At 45.7% G+C, this 17,859-nt stretch overlaps 1 protein-coding gene across 1 annotated transcript in view; it reads right to left on the bottom strand.

The window, feature by feature from the left end:
• The window catches only part of LOC132380058 (large ribosomal subunit protein eL38), a 34,087-nt gene extending 17,004 nt beyond the window's left edge, over window positions 1-17,083 (bottom strand). Inside the window, exons 1-2 of the mRNA XM_059948560.1 lie at window positions 16,958-17,083; window positions 10,505-10,613 (exon numbers count right to left, since the gene is read on the bottom strand). The gene's annotated coding sequence lies outside the window, so the exon portion shown is untranslated. The remainder of the gene's footprint in view (window positions 1-10,504; window positions 10,614-16,957) is intronic.
• Between the last annotated feature and the right edge of the window lie 776 nt (window positions 17,084-17,859).

Raw genomic sequence — 17,859 nt, 5'->3', positions numbered from 1 at the left:
GGTCCTTCCAAGTGAGGCAGTACTTCATTGGTGATTCTGTGGGTGTCCTTTAATGCATTCAGTGCTCCCATTGCAACCTCCCCTCCATCGATGATACCTGACACGGACTGGGGGAACCACTTCATCGAGCACCTTTGTTCCATCCTCTGTAGTAGCCTGGATCAGCCATTTCAATTCCACTTCACATTCCCACACCGACAAGTCTGGCCATGGCTTCTTCTGCTGCAAATTGAAGCCAGATGCAGGACAGAGGGACAGCCCCTCATAATTCTGTACTCTGACGACATCGAAGTAAGTGGCAGAGTGTTGTAAAATTAGTCAGCTCCATCCTGGGTATGATGTATCCAAGACATCTTCAAGGAGTGGTCCCTCAGGAAAGTGGTGTCCATCATTAAGGACCCCCATCACCTAGGACATGCCCTCTTCTCACTGTTACCATCAGGGAGAAGGTACAGGAGCCTGAAGGCACACACTCATTGATTCAGGTATAGCTTTTTCCCCTCTGCCATCCAATTTCTGAATGGACACTGGACCCATGAACACTACCTCAATACTTTATTTATTTCTGTTTTTGCACTACCTATTTTAACTATTTAATAAATGTATATATAATTACTATAATTCTGTTTTTTCTATATATATATATATATAATTTATTGCAAAAGCTAACCGATTTCTCTACATATACTAGTGATATTAAACCTGATTCTGATCAACACCAATTAAAGATACACAGTCATAGAAGAGTACAGCACAGAAGCCTGCTCTTCGGCCCATCTGGTCCATGCTAAGGCGTTTAAACTGCCGTAATCACATCAACGTGCACTGAGATCATGGCCCTCCATACCCCTACCATACATCTATCCTTCCAAACTTCTCTTAAATGTTGAAATTGATCTCGTAAGCACCACTTGAACTGGCAGCTTGTTCCACATTCCAATAACCCTCTGAGTGAAGAGGTTTCCCCTCATGTTCCTCTTAAACTTTTCACCTTTCATCCTTAATACATGATCTCTAGTTGTAGTCTCACCCAAACTCAGTGGAAAAAGCCTACTTGCATTTACCCTATTTCTATTCCTCATCATTTTCTATACCTCTATCAAATCTCCTCTCAATCTTCTACGTTCCAAGGAATGAAGACTTATTCAGTCCTCCAGACTCAGCATTTTCTTTGACCTCTTTCAATCTTATTTACATCTTTCCTGTAGGTAGTTGACCAAAACTGTAGACAATACTCCAAATTAGGCCTCAACGATGTCTTATACCACTTCAACATCACATCCCACCTCCTGTACTCAATACTTTGATATATGAAGACCAATGTGCTGATACCTATCTTCACAACCCTATCAACTTGTGACGCCACTTTCAATGAATTATGGATCTGTATTCCCAGCTCCCTTTGTTCTACCTCACTTCTGAGTGCGCTACTGTTCACCGTGTAGACCTGCCCTGGTTGGTCCAACTGATGTGCAACACCTCACACTTCTCTGCATTAAATTCCATCTGCCATTTCTCAGGTGATCCATATCCCGCTGCAAGCCATGACAGTCTTCCTCGGTGACCACTACACACACACCCCCCCCATCTCGGTGTCATCTGGACATTTTGCTGATCCAGTTAACCGCATTATCATCCAAATTGTTGTTATAGATGACAAAAAAAAACAATTTCTCTTCCAGGAACCACTCCCCCTCTACCCCCCACCCCCCCCCCCCCCGCTTTGTGTTTTCCATTATTCCTCAGGCCCCAATACCCATTCTGTTTTCCCTCACCACACTCACAATTTACCCATCACTCACATCTTCCACCCTCTAATTCCTCACCTCCTTCCACTATCTCCTCCTATCAGTTTCTACTTTTTCAGCCCTTTGCCTCTTCACCTAGCACCTCCCAGCTTCTCACAACATTCCCACATCTCTCACCCTTCAACCTTCCCATTTTCCTCCTTTTACTTTGATTCATCTATCACCTACCTGCTTTTTGCTCTTGCCCTTCCCAAAACTCTTTTATTGTGGCTTCTGCCTTCTTTCTTTCCAATCCTGATTAAGGCTCTTGGCTCGAAGTGTCAACTGTTTTAACCCCTCCATTGATTGTGCTTGACCTGCAGAGTTCCTTCAGCAATTTTGTGTGTTCCTCCAGATTTCAAGCACCTGTAGTCCTTGTGCATCCAGCAAACTGTGTTGCATCCTTTCTTCCTTCAGCTGTTCAATCTGCCTTGTTGCATGTGAACACTCTGTGGCGGCTCATTTCCTAGCGTATCCGAACCGACTCACAATTAGATAGCCTACGGGGGTTTGCGAGCACAGAGCTTTGGAGCCTCTTCGCCATGGGGGGCCGGTTGACAGAGGCTTAAAAGTGAGGCTGAAGTTTTCGAATAAAGTTTTTTCCTTCGACTGCAGTTACCGACTCCGTGTCGTAATTTTAGCGCTGCGTGTAGCACACCGCTACAATTGGTGACCCCGACGGTCCAAACGATTTTTGGACCAGAAATGACCGACGCCGCCTCTGTTCATGCGGTTTCGTTGAAACTGCCGGGTTTCTGGACACAGCGCCCGGACCTATGGTTCCAGCAAGCCGAAGCCCAATTCCACGTTCGCCGGATCACCTCAGAAGACACCCGCTACTACTACGTGGTGGGCTTCCTCGACCAGGACACAGCTGCCCAGGTCACGGAGTTCGTACAGTCGCCCCCGGCAGACGGCAAGTACACGGAATTCAAAGCCCTGCTCCTCAGGACTTTCGGACTCTCACGGCGCGAGCGGGCTGCCCGTTTACTGCACCTGGATGGCTTGGGCGACAGACCTCCATCGGCTTTAATGAATGAGATGTTGTCTCTGGCCGAGGGACACACAGGCCTCATGTTTGAGCAGGCATTCCTGGAGCAGCTGCCCGAGGACATACGCCTGCTGCTGTCCGACGCGGATTTCAGTGACCCCCGGAAGGTGGCAGCCCGGGCGGACTTGCTGTGGAACGCCAAAAAGGTGAGCGGGGCATCCATCGCACAGATCTCCCAGCCACGCTCCCGGCAGCAAACCAGTCCAGGCCCGGCCGCAGAGCCCACTAACCCCCGGCCCAATGAACACTGGTGCTTCTACCACCAGCGGTGGGGCGCAGAAGCCCGCCGTTGCCGCCCGCCCTGCAAGTTCCCGGGAAACGCCAGGGCCAGCCGCCACTGATGGCTACGGCGGCTGGCCATCAGGATAGCCTCCTGTATGTGTGGGATAGAAGGTCGGGACGCCGGTTTTTGGTCGATACTGGGGCTGAGATCAGCGTTTTACCTCCGACGAGTTACGACACCCGCAGCAGGGCACCGGGTCCCCCCCTGAGGGCCGTGAATGGCAGCACAGTAAGGACCTATGGCACCCGTCAGGTGCAGCTACTGTTCGGCCCCAGCCAGTTCACGTGGGACTTCACACTGGCCGCCGTAGCCCAACCGCTTCTGGGTGCGGATTTTTTGCGAGCTCACAGCCTGCTGGTTGACCTGCCCAGGAAGAGACTGGTACACGCCGAGACCTTTCAGACGTTCTCCCTGGGCGCGGCCCAGTTGCCAGCCCCTCACCTCGGCTCCATCACGCTGTCCGACAACGACTTCACCAGGGTCCTGGCGGAGTTCCCATCGGTTCTGGCACCGCAGTTCACAGCAGCCATGCCCAGGCACGGCGTACAGCACCACATCCCGACACAGGGACCACCCCTCCATGCCCGTGCTCGGCGGCTTCCCCCGGACAAGCTCCGACTGGCGAAGGAGGAGTTCCAGAGAATGGAGGAATTGGGGATCATCTGGCGGTCCGACAGCCCCTGGGCTTCCCCCCTGCACATGGTGCCCAAAGCGACGGGGGGCTGGAGACCGTGCGGCGACTACCGCAGGCTGAATGAGGCTACCACACCGGACCGCTACCCTGTGCCGCACATTCAGGACTTTGCGGCAAACCTGCACGGCGCCCAGATCTTCTCCAAGGTCGACCTTGTCCGAGGGTACCATCAAATCCCGATGCATCCTGACGACGTCCCCAAAACGGCTCTCATCACCCCGTTTGGCCTCTTCGAGTTCCTCCGCATGCCGTTCGGCCTGAAGAATGCCGCACAGACGTTCCAGCGGTTAATGGACGCGGTGGGACGGGACCTGGACTTCGCGTTCATCTATTTGGATGACATCCTCATAGCCAGCGGCAGTCGTCAGGAGCATCTGTCCCACCTCCGTCAACTCTGCGCCCGACTGAGTGAGTACGGTCTTACAATCAACCCTGCCAAATGCCAGTTCGGACTTGATACCATTGACTTCCTAGGCCACAGGATTACTAAAGACGGGGCAACCCCTCTGCCCGCTAAGGTAGATACGGTCCGCCACTTCCCCCGACCCACCACGATCAAAGGCCTTCAGGAATTCGTAGGTATGGTCAATTTCTACCGCCGCTTCCTCCCTTCAGCTGCCCGGATCATGCGCCCCCTGTTCGCCCTGATGTCGGGTCCGAGCAAGAACATTACCTGGGACGAGGAGTCCGCCGCCGCTTTCGTTCAAACGAAGGAAGCTTTGGCTGACGCCGCAATGCTAGTACATCCCAGAATGGACACCCCTACCGCCCTCACAGTGGACGCATCAAACACGGCAGTCGGTGGGGTGCTGGAGCAGCTCATCGCAGGTCGCTGGCAACCCCTGGCATTTTTCAGCAAGCACCTGCGGCCACCCGAGCTCAAGTACAGTGCTTTTGACCGGGAACTGTTGGCGCTCTACCTGGCAATCCGGCATTTCAGGTACTTCCTAGAAGGTCGGCCCTTCACCGCGTTCACGGACCACAAACCGCTTACCTTTGCGTTTACGAAAGCATCCGACCCCTGGTCATCCCGCCAGCAACGCCACCTGTCCTACATCTCTGAATACACAACGGATGTCCGGCACGTCTCGGGTAAGGACAATGTCGTGGCGGATGCGCTCTCTCGCCCTACCGTTCATGCCCTTTCCCAAGGGGTAGACTTTGAGGCACTGGCAGAGGCACAGCAGGTAGATGAGGAGATTCCGAGTTACAGAACCACAGTCTCCGGTTTGCAGCTCCAGGACCTCCCCGTAGGCCCGGGTGTGAGGACCCTACTCTGTGACGTCGCCACCGGCCAGCCCCGTCCGGTCGTCCCCGCAGCCTGGCGGCGACGTGTTTTCGACTCCATTCATAACTTGGCGCATCCCTCCATCCGGACAACTGTCCGGATGGTTTCCAGCAGGTTCGTTTGGCACGGACTCCGCAAACAGGTCAGTGAATGGGCCAGAACGTGCATGCACTGCCAGACGGCCAAGGTTCAGCGGCACACCAAAGCCCCACCGCAGCAGTTCCATCCTGCCCACCGGCGTTTCGACCACATTCATGTGGATATCGTGGGCTCCCTGCCAGTGTCGCGCGGAGCGCGTTACCTCCTGACTATCGTGGACCGGTTCACAAGATGGCCAGAGGCGGTCCCGCTCACCGACACCACCTCCGAATCTTGCGCCCGAGCCCTGCTCGCCACCTGGATATCCCGCTTTGGTGTACCAGCCCACATTACCTCCGACAGAGGCGCCCAGTTCACCTCCAGCCTGTGGTCAGCTATGGCCAGCCTTTTGGGGACTCAGCTGCACCACACCACTGCCTACCACCCACAGTCGAACGGGCTAGTGGAGCGTTTCCACCGTCACCTGAAGTCGGCCCTCATGGCCCGCCTGCGAGGAGCCAACTGGGCGGACGAGCTTCCCTGGGTCCTTCTCGGCATCCGCACAGCGCCCAAGGACGACCTGCACGCCTCGTCGGCCGAGTTGGTATACGGCGCGCCCCTGGCCGTCCCCGGGGAGTTCCTACCAGCCCCGAGGGGGCAAGAGGAAGAACCCGCTGCAGTCCTGGGCAGACTTCGCGAGAAGCTCGGTAACCTGGCCCCCATACCCACTTCACAGCATGGCCGGCACCCGACCTGCGTACCCAAAGACCTACGGAACTGTAAGTTTGTGTTTGTACGAAGGGGCGGGCATCGGCCACCGCTGCAGCGGCCATACGAGGGGCCGTTTACGGTGCTCCGGAACAACGGGTCCACGTTCGTGCTGGACGTTGGGGGGAAGGAGGAGGTTTTCACGGTGGACCGCCTCAAGCCGGCCCATGTGGACCTGGCGCAACCGGCCGAGTTTCCGGCGCCTCGGCGCAGAGGCCGACCTCCCAAGCAGGTTCTGGCCCAGGCTGTGGACATTGGGGGGTGTATCGCCGGTTCTGGGGGGGGGGGTTATGTGGCGGCTCATTTCCTAGCGTATCCGAACCGGCTCACAATTAGATAGCCTACGGGGGTTTGCGAGCACAGAGCTTTGGAGCCTCTTCGCCATGGGGGGCCGGTTGACAGAGGCTTAAAAGTGAGGCTGAAGTTTTCGAATAAAGTTTTTTCCTTCGACTGCAGTTACCGACTCCGTGTCGTAATTTTAGCGCTGCGTGTAGCACACCGCTACAACTCTACTTTCTGTTTTGAAGCAAAATCAATTACCTCTGCACTATGTTCCAGTTTTAGTTGTTAGAATTTTCTTCATGCTTTAGATCAAACACAGATTATCCACTCCATGAAAGACTTATACATACAAATACACATCAGTGTTAATTTCACACTACCACTAAAAATTATTTTGCATTCCTTGATGTTATCGCATGCACAAAGGACTTTGGTGTTTGCAAACCTACCTTGTTAAATACAATAGATAAAAGTGAATTGCACTTTTTATCAGATGACTGTAAAGGTCTTGGAATGCTTAAATTGCTTAATGAATTTGCATACGAATGGGTACCATTGCAAAGCATCTTAAACCTTAAAATGTATGTGTAAATTCCTTACTTATCTTGGCTGGGTGTGTCTCATCATACTTAAATGGAGGTGTAAGTGTCTCATCTTTAGTCTGTCCATGTCTCAGTGGACATGGATTATGGAGTATAAGACATAGGTGAGCCCACATATCCAGTAGTACAACATTCTCTCAGTGATGCATGGAGGTCAGTCTAGAGTTATTGTATATGTCCATCTCTGGTGTGGATCTTGAACCTATTGTCTTCTAATTGACAGGCAGAATCACACTCAAAACTGAAGCAATTTTCTGGGAGTGAATTGGCTGTATTCCCCTCGTATTATCTCCAATTAACTTGGAAGAGGGTAAACTTGTAAAAACTTGGCTGTAGAAATTATGTAAGGTTTATGCTTTGTTTTTCTTATGAATGCTGCTTACATGATGCTATGTGCCTGCAGTACTGCTGCAAGAACTTTTTCTCATTGCACCTGTGCAGATATAGCCATAGAAAAGTACAGCAGAGAAATAGCCCCCTCAACATGCCAAACCGTTTAAGCTGCCAACATTTTTTTTTACAAAATTGATTAAATCATCTGACTTTTACACTTAACTCTTCCTAGGAAGGATTTCCACATCATGTTTGGCATTTAGCATTCGATGACATGTTTAAAAGTATATAATCTTCTGTTTTGTTGGCAGCACAATAATCACTATTTGTTTTGATCTTGGCTACCATTCCTGCTACTTAACAGTATTAACCGTTTGCAGGAATATTGTTGCACAAGCACAGATATTCAAATAGAACAAACAGCTTACGTGAAGCCCTGGTCAGCACTGGTGGATCTAAAATGAGCAGGTTGAAAGGTTAATTTTATTGTCCAAGTCTGCATCTGCAATACAACTCTGATATTTATCTTCTCCAGATAGCAATGAAAAACATTTTTTTAAACTTGCAAAAAAAGAACAGCAACAATAGCATCAAACCCCCAACTCCCTCGCTCGTACATAAAAAACTTAACAGTTCGCCCACACAGAAAAACCAGCAAGAACATCAGGCCCCAAATCTCCAACCCCTCCCTTGCACAAAAACTAACACATCACCCACCTGGAACCCCAATGTGCCAATTGGCAACAAGAAATAAAACACAGAAGACTGGAGGAGAGCAATAATCACATAAAACATAGAATTTTGAAAACATCCTTTTGTCAGAATCGAGGAGAGTGACTGCTCAAAGTCAGTCCTTCTGTGAAGAGCGACTGCCATGTTGCTGACCTTCAGCCTTCCAAATGTCGCCAACGTTGACCGGTGGCCTCCGTGGGGAGCCATCACTAATCTTCTCCACATTCGCCTCGGTGCTTCAATCTTCTTTGATGCTTCAAAATGGAGTTGATCATGGCCCCACTCCCCATCTCTGGTCTTCTGCATGAGACAGCTTGTGCTCGAGGTCCTTTCTAGGTACAGCAGAGATGTAGAGATGTAGATGTACAGTAGGGCGCCAGATCACTCAGTCAGACTCCAACTGCATGTCACAGATTCCAACAGTTTACAAAACACAATCAAAACAAAAAGAATAAGCAGAAGGCATAGAGAAAGTGAAATAATTGAAGAAATTGACAATCTGCATGATGTTGCCAGAGGAATTGCTGTTCGCTGCCTCCATCTTGAATGGAAGTTCACCATGTTTGGGCGCATCTTGGAAAAAATGCTGGTTATTCGATGCAGGAGGATTCACAAGAGAAACTACTATTGTCCTTCTTCAGATTCACATGCATTATTGCCATAAAAATAGTACAACTAGCACATTTTCTAATCAGCACTGAGACGAACCAGCACCTTAAAAATTATGCCTACCAACACGAGTTGGTTTAGCAAAATATCATGAAAGAATCAGAAAAAGGTTAATTTCAGTGTTTCTCAAATCTTAAACAGACTCTGCTGTATTATATTCTACTGGGACACACCACATTACGTAGATTAGTTTTAGAGAGGCTTTTTTCCTTCTACAAATTACACCTTCTTTGCAGCATCTTTTTGGCACAAAATTCAACTGTACATGTAAAATATATGATCTAGCATATTAGAAAGTAGCTTGCTTGTATGTACCAAAAAACACCCAGAAGTGTATAACTCACTGGGGAATATTGTCTCTTTCTTGTGGGTTTAAGAGTATCACATTATAACCTTATAAATGTTTAGAATTAATATTCAATTGCTTCTGTGGAGATGCAAGAAGTGTAATTTTATTCACTAACTGTTTGAAAAATTTAGAAGGTATCAACTAAAGAAAAGAACAGCATAGAGGGAAAACATAATTGCACAGTAAAGATGGACAGTTCCTGCACAGTGCTAGGATAGCATAGCGAAAAAATATATCAGTAGAACTCATTTGGGGTGAAAAGAATGAGGGAAATCAAATAAATACTTTTTAGAATATAAAGAACAACTATACACTGTACACCATACACTAATGACAACACAAAAATACCTTGGCAAGTTGGTTATTATTGCCATGCACTGAACATTTTAGGAACATCTTCTTCCCCTCCACCAGCAAATTTCTGAATGGTCAATGAACACATGAACTATTTTGCTCTCTTTTTACACTTTACACACATCATTTATAAATATACACACACTGTATATATATTTTTCTCTTTCAATGGTGTGGAAGGGCTTTGTCTGTGATGGACTGGCTGGTAACCACCACCTACGGTACTTTTCTGTTGCTGGGCATTGGTGTTTCCATACTAGACTGTGGTGCAATCAGTAAGGATACTCTCCATTGTGCATCTCCAGAAGTTTATCAGACATGCAGAATCTAAGTCAACAGAATTCAACAATTCAGGCAATTCATATTTTCTGTTTGTATCAGAATTGGTCAGTTCTGCTGAACGCTATCCGTCAATGAAAACGATTAACTCATTTTTTTTGTTCTCTCTTACCATTGCCTGACATGACAAGCATTCCCAACAGTTCTGACCTGCATTATTGGAGCTTTTATACACTCTCTTGTTTATATTTTATCCCTCCTTCCCAAAACTTTATCACTGAAACCCTAAGTCAACTCTGACCTCATAGAACATAGAAGAGTACAGCACAGTACAGCTAACCTTTTAAGTTACAGTACTCCAGATCTATGTAACCTCTCCTTTCCACATAGCCATCCAGTTTTCTTTCATCCATGTGCTTACCTGTAAGTTTCTTAAATGTTCCCAATGTGTCTGTCATTACCACTACCCCGGTATTGCATTCCATGCACCCACCATTCTGTGTGGAAAAAAAACCTACCTCTAACATTTATAATTTCTTCCAATCATCTTAAAATTATTCCTTGTATTCGCTACTTCTACCCTGGGGGAAAGGTTCAGGCTGTCCACTCTATCTGTGCCTCTTATCATCTTATACACCTCTTGTCTTCCTTTGCTCCAAAGAGAAAAGCCTTAGCTCACTCAGCCCTTCCTCATAAACTGTGCTCTGAAATGCAGGCAGCAGCATCCTGGTAAATCTCCTCTGTACCTTTTGTTCTATAGATCCCTGCACATTTCTCTGTAACTTAAAAACCACCTTTTTTTTTGCCTTTCCCAGTTCTGATGAAGATTCTATGATTTGAAAAACCAATTGTTTCTTTCCATGATGCTGACTGACCTGCTGAGTGTTCCTAGCTAATCCCCCCCCCCCCACAGTTACAGTCACATTGGTGTTAATTTTATATTAGTCCTACTTACCTTCAAACTGGGGCCACCCACATTTATGCAGTTTTGTGGTTAAAGACTCTCCTCCAAAAGATGGTCGATGAATTCTCCTTGTCAGTTTTATTTTGGCATTGCAACAGTACTGCAAAATGGAATGTTGTCATGTAATATTGTTCTCAGATTTCTTTATGTACAACTGTGCTGAAACATCATTAGTTACAGCAGTATCCCTATTAATGCCTTGCACATTCTCAGGCTGTGGTACTGAGAGTGGTTTCTCACTTTAAGAAATATGCACTTGTCAACCAGTATATTGCCAGCTGCATGGGAGTACTGTTCTCAATAAATGGGCACTACAGGTATGGCTGGTGAATAATGGTGCTAGGAGACCCTCAACATCAGGGATATGCCTTCTACCATCAGAGAGAAGGTACAGGAGGTTGAAGACCCACACTCAATGATTCAGTATCAGCTTCTTGCCCTGTCATCAGATTTTTGAACTGTCCATCAACAATGCACAATTATTCTTCAGCTTGCACTATTTATTTAGTAATTAATAGCATCGTGCATCTTTTCAATGTACTGCTATCACAAAACAACAAATTTCACACCATGTAAAACAATGGAAATAAACCCGATTCTGATTTGGGCAGATAAACATGAACGATGGCAATGAGAACTCGTCTGTAAAGAGAAAAATAGAATTAACATTTCAAAGATAATGATTCTTTGTGGGCACTGATTGCAATAAATTAATTTAGAAGAAGCATAAGTTGAATGGTACATAGGAAGAGTTATTTGGGACCTGAATGATAGGAAGAGGCAAAAGAGCAAATGTATACCTTACAATTACATGGAAAAGTGCAATGAGAGAAAAAATAATTGCTGAAGAAGGAAGACCAAAACAAGGGTTACAAGACAAATGATCCTTACAGAATGCTGGAAACGGAGGGAGGAGGAAGATATGTCTGGTGGGGAAAAATGCATTGAATGTGGAGGCTGACAGGATGGAAAGTGAGGATGAGCAGATCCATATTCTGGCTGGGAGAAAAGCCCTGAGGTCAGAAGTACAGGAAACAGAAGAGACATAGCTGAGAGTCTGCAAACTATGACTGAGGGGGAAAGGCAGACATTGCAGGGCAGTGCTGTGGAAAGTCTTATCCCTAAGGCAGATAAGCTAGAGACAGAAATTGGGGAGAATGAAATGGAATCCTTATAAGAAGCAAGATGCAAGGTGTAGTCAAATGTGACTGCACAACGATTGTGATCCTGACCTAAAAAGCAAAGCACTTGAACACAAGGTTGCTTTTAAGGTCATAAGATGAGGAAAACAAATACAATTTGTTAGGTGGTCCTTTACACATTATCATTACTGAGGAAAACAGGGATAGTAAAGCTTGGTTGCTTTGTTAGTAAATAAGAAATTTCGATTTTGAGATCACAGAGGTTGAAAATCTCAGTGCAGATCAATTTTGTGCCAATAAGTAGTAACAGGGTCATCGAGGAGTAAATAGGGAGACAGATTCTGGACAGCTGTACAGTAATAATAACAGGGTTGTTGTGGTGGGTGATTATATTTTCCCAAATATCGATTGTCATCTCCCTAGAGCAAGGGTTTTAGATGGGGTGGAGTTTGTTAGGTGTGTTCAGGAAGCTTTCTTGACACAGTATGTAGATAAGCCTACAAGACGAGAGGCTCTACTTGATCTGGTACTGGGAAATGAACCTGGTCAGGTTTCACATCTCTCAGTGGGAGAGCATTTTGGAGAGTGATCATAATGCTTTATCATAGCATTGGCCAAGAGATAGGAAAGCGCTTAATTGGAGTAAGGGGAAATATAAGGCTATCAGGGAGGAACATGGAAGCTTAAATTAGAAACAGATGTTCTCAGGAAAATGTACGAAAGAAATGTGGCAAACATTCAGGGGGTGTGTGCATTAAGTTCTGCACAGGTACCTTCCAATAAGACAGGGAAAGGATGGTAAGGTACAGGAACTGTGGTGTACAAAGGCTGTTGTAAATCCAGTCAAGAACAAGAGCTTTTGAAAAGTTCAAAAAACTAGGTAATGATTGAGATCTAGAAGATTATAAGGCTAGCAGGAAGGAGGTTAAGAATGAAATTAGGAGAACCAGAAGGGGCCATGAGAAGGCCTTGATAGACAGGATTAAGGAAAACCCCAAGACATTCTACAAGTATGTGAAGAGCAAGAGGATAAGATGTGAGAGAACAGGACCAATCAAGTGTGACAGTGGAAAAGTGTGTATGAAACTGGAGGAGATAGCAGAGGTACTGAATGAATACTTGGCTTCAGTATTCACTATGGAAAAAGTTCTTGGCGATTGTAGGGATGACTTACAGTGGACTGAAAAGCTTGAACATGTAGATATCAAGGAAGAGAATGCTGGAGCTTTTGGAAAGTATCACGTTAGATAAGTCACCATAACCGGATGAGATGTACCCCAGGCTACTATGGGAGGCAAGGGAGGAGATTGCTGAGCCTCTGGCAATGATCTTTGCATCATCAATGGAGACAGAAGTTGGGAGGATCGGAGTGTTACGGATGTTGATCTCTTCTTCATGAAAGAGAGTAGCGATAACCCAAGAAATTAGAGACCAGTGAGTCCTACTTCAGTGGTTGGTAAGTTGATGGAGAAGATCCTGAGAGGCAGGATTTATGAACATTTGGAGAGGTATAATATGATTAGGAATAGTCAGCATGGCTTTGTCTGCCTTATGAGCCTGACTGAAATTTCTGAGGATGTGACTAAACATATTGATGAAGGTAGAGCCATAGATGTAGTGTATATGGATTTCAGCAAGGCATTTGATAAGGTACACAATGCAAGGCTTATTCAGAAAGTAAGGACGCATGGGATCCAAGAGGACGTTGCTTTGTGGATCCAGAACTGGCTTGCCAACAGAAGGCAAAGAGTGGTTGTAGACGGGTCATATTCTGCATGGAGGTCAGTCACCAGTGGTGTGCCTCAGGGATCTGTTCTGGGACTCCTACTCTTCGTGATTTTTATAAATGACCTGGATGAGGAAGTGGAGGAATGAGTTATTAAATTTTCTGATGACATAAAGGTTGGGTGTGTTGTGGATAGTGTGGAGGGCTGTCAGAGGTTACAGCGAGACATTGATAGGATGCAAAACTTGGCTGAGAAGTGGCAGATGGAGTTCAACCCAGATAAGTGTGAGGTGGTTCATTTTGGTAGGTCAAATATGATGGTAGAATATAGTGTTAATGGTAAGACTCTTGGCAGTGTGGAAGATCAGAGGGATCTTAGGGACCGAGTCCATAGGACACTCAAAGCTGTTGCGCAGGTTGACATTGTCGTTAAGAAGGCATATGGTACAATGGCCTTCATCAATCGTGGGATTGAGCTTAAGAGCTGGGAGGTAATATTGCAGCTATATAGGACCCTGGTCAGACCCCACTTGGAGAACTGTGCTCGGTTCTGGATGCCTCACTACAGGAAGGATGTTGAAACCATACAAAGGGTGCAGAGGACCCTTTTTGTTTATATGAACCAAATACATCTTTAGATAAATCTTTCCACTAGTCCTATTAATATCATTAAACAAATTATGGAACTAATAGACTGCAACTCCTTAGAAAACAGAAGCTAATTATAGAGAGCATCTTAAATGTTCATGCATGCGTAGATAACTGCATATAAGCCCCAAGCAACTGAGGTCAGTGCACTTTGCCCTGAAAATAGCCGAAAATAGAAATGGCATGCATTTTACATCTGTCCTCTTTAAACAAGGGCGAAAGAGACATTCATTTGCTTGGTGTTACTGTAATGTACATCATTTACTTAAATGCTTGCATTCTCATACATTTTAAGTATCTTAATTATTCAGAAGCCATTCAAAATATAAATCAAATGCCTCCAACTGGGGTCTGTGTACAGTATGTTTGGTAGTGATGGACCATCAAGAACTCTTGGAGATGGGAGGCAAACGATAGGCTTTTATTAGCTGCAAGAAACGACCACACAACATCCTGGAGACTGAGGGGGGAGCAGTGCCTCCAACCACCTTTATACAGGGGTCTGTGAGAGGAGCCACAGGAGCAGTCAGCAGAGGGGCGTGACCAGACAGGTATATGCAGTTCACCACAGCTAGGTCAGCTTGGTGGGCCCTCAATATTTAGGTACAGTTGAGTACATACAAAAGGCAAACTCGAGCAGCAAGCTGGATGCAGAATAATCTAGTCCATTAATGTAGATTGCTTTGTATCAGAATTGCACTAAGGAGTTGGTAAATGCAAATTCCATTCAATCATTTTGATATGTAAACTAAGTGGATAGTTCATTAAGGTTAATTAATCTCAAATTCTGCCCACTAATACTTTGGTGTTGCAATAGCTTTGTACATCTGTAAAAGGACTTGAATGTTATTTAGTCATGATGCCAAGTGCAAATGCTGGTAAGCAAATAGTTTTTGTAGTTGATTTTTCTTCCAAAACTTTTAATAAGCACATTTTCATTAACTTAATTATAAAGACTTTGTTTGCACAATGCTTTTAAAACCCAGAATAAAAACACAGGATTCTACAATTTGAAATGAAACTTGTTATTCCTTAACGTGAAATCATAAAAATAGGTTTCTCAAAAGCCTTCACTGCACAAGAGTGTTCCAAAATGCATTATTTAATTCAAGCTGGTGGGGGGGGGGGGGGAGGGGGACGACATCTCTGAGGTCCTGGAAAGGAAAGCCTCATCCTGGGAACAGATGGGGGTACAGATGAGGGATCTGATAATCCACGTCACAAGTGAAATCTGCTGCTACTAACTTGCCTCCCATTCCCATGTAATTTAGATCCTAATCTCCCAATGTATGCAGGCTTTCTCATTTTATTTTAGCCAATTACCATCTATGCTCTCCAGTTTCATTGGCAGAAGAGTCAGCAACCTGTTCCTTCTTTACTTTAAAACTCTCTCTTAACAAAGCAGGATTGCTTCAAATTGACAATGTTATCAAATTTCATTTCTATAAGAATCGTTTAACAATAATGGATAACAATGTGTTAACTGTAGTGTCATCTGAGCCATTTTTGCAAAACCAGCAATGAATAGATGTTGTCTCACAACTCACTGGCTTTATTTAAGTGAGGAGTGCACTCATTTTTCAGTTGGACTCAAAACACAAATCAGAACACACAAGTTTCTCACAACCCATTATAGAACAGAAGAATACAGGAAAAAGCCCTTCAGTCCTCTATATCTACAGTGAATATCAACATGAGAAAAATCTACAGATGCAGGAAATCCAAGCAAAACAGAAAATGCTGGGGGAACTAAGCAGGCCAGGCAGCATCTATAGAAGAGAAGAGTACAGTCTATGTTTCGGGCCAAAACCCTTCGACAATGACTATGATGTTAATATATAACTATTCTCATTTACCAGCGTGTGGTCCGTTTCTCTTTATTCTTTGCCTGTTTATGTGGTGAAATGCCTCCAAAATTTTCTATCTGCATCTACCACTTCTTGCATTCAAGAAACCCATCAACAGTGTAATAAAAACTTACCTCACATATTTAAAAACTTTCTCCTCCTTTTTAACGTTAGCCTATGCCCCCTAGTACTTGATATTTCAACCCAGGAAATATATCTGACTAACAACTGAATATATCCAGTCCGAAGCCTCTAATGTTTGAGACAAAAATCTAAGTGTGTCAGACCTCTCTTTATAGTTTCTGCACATCAATCCAGGCAAATTCCTGGAAAACTACTTCTGGCCACAGACCTCCAGTCAGAGCAACACCCCTCAACTGCCACTCCCAGACTATGACCAAGTCAATTCTAGATTTAAGAACTCACTATGGATCCCATGCAAATTAATCTTACAGAATGGCCAAAGAGGGATGCTGTCAAATTCTTTACTCAATTCCATGTAAACACTTTATTGCTCTGTGGTTACCTTTGTCATATCCTCAAAACAACCAAATTTAAGTGACAAGATCACCCCCCCCCGCAAAAAGCATGCCGATTACTCCTTACAAGTCCATGTTTTTCTAAATGCCAGTAAGTCCTGTCATTAAGAAATTATTCTTTAATAATTTGTCAAGCATTTGATGCAAGGCACTGAGAGACACATTAGTCACAGGGACGAAAATACACTGGGAAAATGCTCACTTTCATTTTCCTTCTACAACACGCTGGCATTCTATTCAAATACGGTTATAATTTGCTCCCAAAACGTTTTCGTATTTACCTTCTGTCATGGCGGCAACTGAACAAGTGATTCAGCCTTGAAACGTTCAATCTACTAGGAAACAACTTCAGACTCTACTTCAACTTTTTAAAATCATGCCACAATAATATTGTTTAAGATTCCCATTACATTCTCCAACCGATTCGTTCTTTTTGATCCCTTTGGTTTCAGCTCCGATCGACAAACTGCGTCAAACTCAAAATTTCCATGGCGTGGTCACAACTCAAAAGTCAAATTAACCTGCTCTGCCGCAATTCTTACCTGCAAGGATGGTGGGGGAAGATTATGGTAGGCAGACACACAAAAAAAAGACGTACTGGGAAAAACTAAGGAATAAAGCTGAGCAATTGCGGAGAATAAACTCCAAGCTCGCCTCACTATCCAGACAGGGACGACAAACTACTGAAATTGCCCAGTAATCGTCCAGTACACGCCTTAACTAACATGAACCGTGACATCATGCTCAGAGTGCACAATCCTCGGACTAAACTAATAAGCTACTATTGCACGAAAATCCGAAGTTTCCAAAGACGATCAAATTTAAAGTAGCGACCTTCCAAATCCAGTCAACGGCAATAACATCCCTAAAGACTGTATTGTAGCAATGTGCTGAAATAACGACACGTAGTCGGTAAGTCGTTTCGAGACTAGTTTATTCAAACCGCGGTGCTGGCATTTAAATCCCTAGCACCCGCCCTCTCCGGGTGGAAATGACGATGGAGGTACATTACTAAAGTCTCTCCCTGTGCGCTGGCTATTTGTGAGCCGGTTCGCCTGTGCAGAAAGTGGGTCGCCACATAACCCCACCCCCCAGAACCGGCGATACACCCCCCAATGTCCACAGTCTGGATCAGCCTCTGTTTGGGAGGTCTGCCTCTGCGCCGCGGTGCCTGAACCTCGACCGGCTGCACCAAGTCCACGTGGGCTGGTTTGAGTCGGTCCACTGTGAAAACCTCCTCTTTCCCCCAACGTCCAGAACGTACATGGACCCGTTGTTGTTGATCACCTTGAACGGCCCCCCGTACGGCCGCTGTAGCGGTGCCCGGTGTCCGCCCCTTCGTACAAACACAAACTTACAGTTTTGCAGGTTTTTGGGTACATGTGTCAGGGTCCGTCCGTGCTGTGAAGTTGGTACAGGGGCCAGGTTGCCAAGCCTTTCACGT

Source organism: Hypanus sabinus, chromosome 23, assembly GCF_030144855.1.
Source record: "Hypanus sabinus isolate sHypSab1 chromosome 23, sHypSab1.hap1, whole genome shotgun sequence".
NCBI lineage: Eukaryota > Metazoa > Chordata > Chondrichthyes > Myliobatiformes > Dasyatidae > Hypanus > Hypanus sabinus.
The sequence above is the reverse complement of the archived record's forward strand: the minus strand, read 5'-3'. Positions and strand labels throughout refer to the sequence as shown.